Below are 8,496 nucleotides of genomic sequence, written 5' to 3'. Positions count from 1 at the left end.
TAAATATCCCCAAAAATATATATTCAAAAAACTAAAAAAACCCTCAGTTTAGGCCGATACGTATTCTACATCTTTTTGGTTCCAAAAAATCGCAAATAGCGTTTAGTGTTTGGTTTTTGCAAAAGTTATAGCGTCTACAAATTTTTTTTGTTGTTGTTTTAACTAGTTATTGGGGCGATCAGCGATTTTTATCGGTACTGCGACATTATGGCGGACACATCGAACAGTTTTTTGGAACCATTGGCATTTTTCTAGCGATCAGTGCTGTAAAAAATGCATTGCTTACTCAAAAAATGCCACTGGCAGGGAAGGGGTTAACACTAGGTGCGAGGGAGGGGTTAAATATGTTCCCTGGGTGTGTTCTAACTGTAGGGGGGGGGGGACTGACATGTGTAAATGACAGATCGCTGTTCATGAAGGGGAACTCCAGACCCCCGGAAAAAAAATAAGGTGGGTTCCCTCCAGGTGCATACCAGGCTCTTAGGCTTGGTCTGGAACATAAGGGGTTAAACCCGCGCAAAAAAAATAGCGTGGGGTCCCCCCCAAGATCCAAACCAAGCCATTATCCCAGGCACGCAGTCTGGTCAGACAGGAATGGGGGTGGGGACGAGCGAGCGCCCCCTCCCTCCTGAGCCATACCAGACCACATGCCCTCAACATGGGGGAGTGTGTGCTGTGGGGGAGGGGGGCACTGCCCCCCCAACCCAAAGCACTCTTGTCCCCATGTCGATAGGGACAAGAGCCTCTTCCCGACAACCCTGGCCGTTGGTTGTCGGGGTATGCGGGCGGAGGGCTTATCAGAATCTGAGAGACCCCTTTAATAAAGGGGTCCCCAGATTCCGGCCCCCCACCCTATGTGAATGAGTATGGGGGTACATTGTACCCCTACCCATTCACCTGGGGAAAAAAATGGAAAAAAATAATACACCACACATGAATAAATTAATTTATTAGTCAGCCGGGGGTCTTCTGCCGGGGCCCCCCACCACCACCCCATTAGGCCCCGGGCTTCGCCATCTTCTGCCGGAACCCCCTTCACCAGTGAGGCTCCTGCCTTTGGGGGAGGGTCCCGGGCTTCCACGACGGTTTCTGCGGGGGGGGGGTGCACTGGCACCCCACCCCCGTCTTCAGCGATGTAATTCACCGGGACCCCCTTCACCAGGGAGGCTCCTGCCTTTGGGGGAGGGTCCCGGGCTTCCACGACGGTTTCTGCGGGGGGGGGGGTGCACTGGCACCCCACCCCCGTCTTCAGCGACGTAATTCACCGGGACCCCCTTCACCAGGGAGGCTCCTGCCTTTGGGGGAGGGTCCCGGGCTTTCACGACGGTTTCTGCGGGGGGGGTGCACTGGCACCCCACCCCCGTCTTCAGCGACGTAATTCACCGGGACCCCCTTCACCAGGGAGGCTCCTGCCTTTGGGGGAGGGTCCCGGGCTTCCACGACGGTTTCTGCGGGGGGGGTGCACTGGCACCCCACCCCCGTCTTCAGCGACGTAATTCACCGGGACCCCCTTCACCAGGGAGGCTCCTGCCTTTGGGGGAGGGTCCCGGGCTTCCACGACGGTTTCTGCGGGGGGGGTGCACTGGCACCCCACCCCCGTCTTCAGCGACGTAATTCACCGGGACCCCCTTCACCAGGGAGGCTCCTGCCTTTGGGGGAGGGTCCCGGGCTTCCACGACGGTTTCTGCGGGGGGGGGTGCACTGGCACCCCACCCCCGTCTTCAGCGACGTAATTCACCGGGACCCCCTTCACCAGGGAGGCTCCTGCCTTTGGGGGAGGGTCCCGGGCTTGTACGGTGTCTTCCGCCGGAGGGCGCCACTCTCCGGGCTTCTGCGATGCCTTCCGCTTCTGCCTGTCTCCTCCGCGGAGCACAGGGCTTGTCTCCGCTGTCTTCTCCCTTCTCTTCCATTCGATGTTGACACGACGAGGTCCGGCGCTGGAATGCCGTCTGAGCAGTGGGCATGGACTTATATAGGGCAATGCCACCATGTGACCTCAACCCATGTGACATCACATTCCCATCATGCCCAGGGAATGTGATGTCACATGGGTTGAGGTCACATGGTGGCATTGCCCTATATAAGTCCATGCCCGCCGCTGACACGGCATGTCAGCGCGGAACCTCGTCGTGTCAACATCCAATGGAAGAGAAGGGAGAGGACAGCGCAGACAAGCCCTGTGCTCCCGGAGGAGACAGGCAGAAGAAGGAAGAGAGAAGAAAGAAGACGGAAGAAAGCCCTGGCTCCGCGGGGGAGCCAGGCAGAAGAGGGAGCAGAGAAAAGACCTGGGAGTTGGCGCACCCCCGGCAGAAGACCAGGAAGACCGGAACCCTGGCGGAAGGCACCGGAAAGACCGGGGGATAGGCGCCATCCCTCGGCAGAAGACCCCGAAGTCCGGATGCCCCTCCCTAATGAAAAAGAGCTTAAATGGGGTGGGGGCATCCGGCGGAAGGCTCCGGAGAGGACCGAGGGATGGCGCCCTCCCCCGGCAGAAATCACCGAAGCCCAGGGTCCCGGCGGAAGATCGGGAGAGAAGAAACCCCCCCTTCTAAGAGAGCTAAAGAAGAAAGGGGGGGCTCCGGAGCTGATTAATAAAATATTTTATTGTGTGTGGTGTTTTATTTTACTTTACATTTCCCCCATGTGAATGGGTAGAGGTACGATGTACCCCATACTCATTCACATAGGGTGGGGGTCCGGCATCTGGGGGCCCCCTTATTAAAGGGAGCTCGCAGATTCCGATTAGCCCCGCCCGCATACCCCGACAACCAATGGCAAGGGTTGTCGGGAAGAGGCTCTTGTCCCTATCGACATGGGGGCAAGAGTGCTGTGGGGTGGGGGGGCAGTGCCCCCCTCCCCCACAGCACACACTCCCCCATGTTGAGGGCATGCGGTCTGGTACGGCTCAGGAGGGGGGGGGGCGCTCGCTCGTCCCCGCCCCCATTCCTGTCCGGGCCACACTGCATGCTTGGGATGAGGGCTTGGTTTGGATCTGGGGGGGACCCCCGCGCCGAATCGGCGCGGGTTTAACCCCTCACGTTCCGGACCAAGCCTAAGAGCCTAATGTAGCCCTGGAGGGGGACCCGCGCCGATTTCAAGTTTGAAATTTGGCGCGGAGTTCCCCTTCAGGGCTGAAAACAGCTCGGAGATTCCCGTGCGCCGCGTCACGCAGCGCATTCACGGGTACGCCGCTTGGTATTTACCAAGATTTTCACGGCGTACTGACAAGGCGCACGGGAATCCCTGACTTTTCTCTCTGCGCATGCCCAGTATGCAAATGAACCTCCCGAGGTTCAGGCGCACTGTGCAAGCGTACGGGGATCTGTTTTCAAAAAACACTTTCCCTTTCAATTCGGCCCGCCAAACACTTCAAAACACATGTCACTTCACTTCCCCTGCATCCCCCCACCTCCCCCCCTAATAAACTCCCGCCCAAACCCCCGCAATTTACAGTTTAATGTGCCGTGCGCCAGGTCTGTACTGGTGCACAATGCACCCTCTCCTGGGCGCACGGAGCACATTAGTAACTAGGGAAATACACTGCACTAGCAGCGTATTTCTTTAGTAAATGGCAAAACGGCTGCTACTCCTGCTTTTACTCCATGAGTCATGGAGTAAAGGCTTGGTAAATCAGCCCCATTTATACACTGTATAGTTTAGCTAGATCCGCTCTTCCTAATTTTCTGGCAGGCAGGTGATTGTGCTAGCTGCAGTATTCTCACGTGGTGTACTGCCTGTGTCCTCTGCAGTGTGCATCTAAAGCTATGTGGTGTGTACTGCCTGTGTCCTCTGCAGTGTGCACCTAAAGCTACGTGGTGTGTACTGCCTCTGTCCTCTGCAGTGTGCACCTAAAGCTACGTGGTGTGTACTGCCTATGTCCTCTGCAGTGTGCACCTAAAGCTACGTGGTGTGTACTGCCTGTGTCCTCTGCAGTGTGCACCTAAAGCTATGTGGTATGTACTGCACATGTCCTCTGCAGTGTGCACCTAAAGCTACGTGGTGTGTACTGCCTGTGTCCTCTGCAGTGTGCACCTAAAGCTACGTGGTGTGTGTACTGCCTGTGTTCTCTGCAGTGTGCACCTAAAGCTACATGGTGTGTACTGCCTCTGTCCTCTGCAGTGTGCACCTAAAGCTACGTGGTGTGTACTGCCTATGTCCTCTGCAGTGTGCACCTAAAGCTACATGGTGTGTACTGCCAGTGTCCTCTGCAGTGTGCACCTAAAGCTACGTGGTGTGTACTGCCAGTGTCCTCTGCAGTGTGCACCTAAAGCTACGTGGTGTGTACTGCCTGTGTTCTCTGCAGTGTGAACCTAAAGCTACGTGGTGTGTACTGCCTGTGTCCTCTGCAGTGTGCACCTAAAGCTATGTGGTATGTACTGCACGTGTCCTCTGCAGTGTGCACCTAAAGCTACGTGGTGTGTACTGCCTGTGTCCTCTGCAGTGTGCACCTAAAGCTACAAGGTGTGTGTACTGCCTGTGTCCTATGCAGTGTGCACCTAAAGCTACGTGGTGTGTGTACTGCCTGTGTCCTCTGCAGTGTGCACCAAAAGCTACATGGTGTGTACTGCCTGTGTCCTCTGCAGTGTTTACCTAAAGCTTTGTGGTGTGTGTACTGCCTGTGTCCTATGCAGTGTGCACCTAAACCTACGTGGTGTGTACTGCCTGTGTCCTCTGCAGTGTGCACCTAAAGCTACGTGGTGTGTGTACTGCCTGTGTCCTCTGCACATTGTGCACCCAACGTAAAGCTGGTGTTTCTGATATTTACTCCTAGAAGCAGGGATCTGCTCATATTAATACTACAGCAGGATATATTGCTGCAAGTACTTTCATGTGGTGTACTGTCTGTGTCCTCTGCAAGCCATTAGTATGTCTGGAAGGACAACAAGGAGAGGCAGAGAGTCACGAGCCGATAAAAGAGGGCAAGCAGGCTCTGCGTCTAGAGGCAACAGTGCTGGTCGTGGACACGGTGCATCCTTATTAGCACGTGGCCGTGGCACACGCTCGTCCTTTTTTCGGCAGCTGGCCGTGTTGAGCCGCAACATGCCCAGGCTCAGGCTACTTTGTCTGGCAAAGCAGCTGCCAAGGCGGCCTCTTCCCTCTGCTCAATGGCATCAGTCACTCCTTCCCTAGCCCCACCATGTCCTCCTGAGGAGTCCCCTGAACTGTTTGACCACAGTGTTGGGTACATGCTGCATGAGGATGCACAGCGTTTTGAAGGCTCCGTTGATGGTACACAGCTAGAGGAAGGCAGTAACGTGAGCCCAGAGAGAGGGGTGCCCAAGAAGGACAGCAATCTGGCAGTCATGTTCCCCCAGCTGCAGCATACTGCCAGGTTTTCTACAGTGATGAGGAGGGAGGGGATGATGAGGTCACTGACTCTACGTGGGTGCCTGATAGGAGAGAGGAGGAGGCACGGGCACATCTCCAGGGGCCAGCACACCGACTGCATCACAACACAGAGCTACGCATGTGCAGGGTGCTGCTGTCTCTCAGCGTTATTCCAAAAGTTCTTTGGTGTGGGCCTTTTTTGAGACGAGACGAGTTTTTTCAGATCGCACCACTAATATTTGCAACATATGTCTCAAGCGTATCTTGCGTGGCCAAAACATCACCCGCTTGGGCACCACATGCTTGACCAGACATATGTCGACCTGCCATGCAGTTCGTTGGCAAGCGTACCCCAAAGACCCACACCAAAGAACAAAGCAGACCTCCCCTTTCTCCTCATCAGCTGGGATCTCCAACCCCACTATACCCTCAGTCCTTTCTGAAGCCTGCACTGATGGGACTGAAGGTGTAGAATTAGGTGTGTCACAGCCAAGTACTTGCGGGCAATCTACTATCGGTACACCGATTGCAGATTTTACCAGGCAAATTTCCCTGCCCCAGCTGCTGCAGCGCCAAAAGAAGTTCTCTCCCAGCCATCCACATGCCCAGCGGTTGAATGCTAGCTTAGCTAAATTGCTAGCACTTCAACTGCTGCCTTTTCAGTTGGTAGATTCTGCCTGTCCGTGAGTTTGTGGAATGTGCGGTACCTCAGTGGCAAGTTCCCAAACGCCACTTTTTCTCACGGAAGGCGATTCTGGCTCTCTACCAGCATGTGGAAGACAATGTCCATGCCTCGCTGGACAGGGCGGTCAGTGGTAAGGTGCATATTACCACTGACTCATGGTCCAGCAGGCATGGACAGGGACGTTGCCTATCTTTCACAGCGCATTGGGTGACTCTGCTGGCAGCTGGGAAGGACGAAGGACAAGGTACAGTAGTGTTGGAGGTTGTTCCGCCACCACGCCTCCAAAATGCTACTACCGGTTGTGACACACCTCTCTCCTCCACCCCCTCTTCTTCTTCCTCTGTGGCCTCTTCCTGTGCTGATGTGTCCTCGGAACCAGCGGTGCTCCGTAGGCATTCAAGGGGCTACGCAGGTGGCAGTCAAAGAGATGCCATGCGGTGCTTGAGCTAGTGTGCTTGGGGGACAGGAGCCACACTGTGCCAAAGGTTCTGTCAGCTCTGCAGGGGCAGGCTCAGAGGTGGTTGACGCCACGCCAGCTTAAACCAGGAATGGTGGTTTGCGACAATGGCACCAAATTCCTCTCCGCCCTGCGACAGGGACAACTGACCCATGTGCCCTTTTTTGCTCATGTCCTTAACTTGGTGGTGCAGCGGTACTTGGGCAGGTACCCGGGCTTACAGGATGTCCTGAAGCAGGCCAGGAAAGTCTGTGTGCATTTCCGACGGTCATATAATGCCAGTGCTCGGCTGGCAGACCTCCAAAAGGAATACAACCTGCCCAAGAACCGCCTAATCTGTGACATGCCCACCAGGTGGAACTCTACGTTGGCCATGCTGCAGCGGCTGCACACGCAGCAGAGGGCCATCAATGAGTATCTGTGCCAATATTGCAGCAGGACAGGCTCAGGGGAGCTTGTTTTTTTTCATCATGCCAGTGGGCCATGATCAGGGATGCATGCACTGTCCTTTCTGCATTTGAGGAGGCCACGAGGAGGGTGAGCAGTGACAGTGCATGCATCAGTGAGACTGTCCCTCTTATTCACCTGTTGAAGCACACGCTGCGTGGAATAATGGACAGGGCCCTTGAGGCAGAACAGAGGGAGGAAGAGGAGGACTTCCTTACCTCTCGAGGCCCCCTGTATCCAAACAGTGTTCCTGCTTGCCCGCCTATCACGCAGGAAGAGGACGAGGAGGAGGAGGATTGTGTCAGCATGGAGGTGGAGCCTAGCACTCAGCTTCAGCAGCAGTCTTCAAGGGATCAATTACAGTCCCAAGGATCCCATGGACTTGTACGTGGCTGGGACGAGGTGGCTGCGGATCATGTCGTCCTCAGTGACCCAGAGGACTCCGCACCGAATGCCTCAGCAAACCTACGTTGTATGACCTCCCTGATCCTGCAAAGCCTACAAAAGTATCCTCGTATTCGTGCTATCAAGGAGAGGGATCATTACTGGCTGGCAACCCTCCTTGATCCACGTTACAAGAGTAAGGACCTTATCTTGCCGGCACAGAGGGAGCAGAAGATGAAACATCTTCGGGAGGCCTTGCAGAAAGGTCTGTGCAACGCGTTCCCAAATACTGGGAGGTTAAAAAATCCTGGTCCTGGACAACGTGTTGCTGAGGCTTCAAACAATGTTTTAGTCTGCAGCCCTAAGGTATGACTGGTTCCAGCAACCATCGCCAGCGTCTGTTTTACATGGTGCGGGAATACCTAGGGGCAAGATCAGTCTTGGGCACCTTTTCCACCGAAAATCCTCTGGCTTACTGGGTCTTGAGGATGGATCACTGGCCATAGCTTGTACAGTACGCAATTGAGCTACTGGCTTGTCCTGCATCCAGAGTTCTTTCAGAATGCACATTCAGTGCTTCTGGAGGCTTTGTAACCGATCACAGGGTGCGCCTCTCCACCAACTCAGTCGATCGACTGACCTTCATAAAAATGAATCAGGCTTGGATCACCACCAGCTACCAAGCACCTGATGCTGATGTAACTGAATATTTTTTTTTGAAATGTCAGATCCCTTCAAGACTGCCTATGCTGATGCTGAGTGACTATCCTGTTATGCTGAGTGACTATCTTTTTCCTCCTCAATGATCATGCTGATAGCTTGTAAGAACATTTTTGGTTCTGGGCACCGCCACCAGTGGCTAAGGCCCAATTTTTGTGCCCCTGTTTAACAGGGGCGTGTAATTACAATTTTTGATGCAATACTTTGCAACGGGCTCATTCCTGCGCTCCAACTAGAGTATCTGTGAGGGGTTGCAGTGTTGTGGCACCAGCACCAGTGCCTAAGGCCCAATTTTTCTGCCACTGTTTAACAGGGCCGTGTAATTACAATTTTTGATGCAATACTTTGCAGCGGGCTCATTCCTGCGCTCCAACTAGAGTATCTGTGAGGGGTTGCAGTTCCTGCGCTCCAACTAGAGTATCTGTGAGGGGTTGCAGTGTTGTGGCACCAGCACCAGTGCCTAAGGCCCAATTTT

This window comes from Rana temporaria, chromosome 2 (assembly GCF_905171775.1).
Source record: "Rana temporaria chromosome 2, aRanTem1.1, whole genome shotgun sequence".
NCBI lineage: Eukaryota > Metazoa > Chordata > Amphibia > Anura > Ranidae > Rana > Rana temporaria.
The sequence above is the reverse complement of the archived record's forward strand: the minus strand, read 5'-3'. Positions refer to the sequence as shown.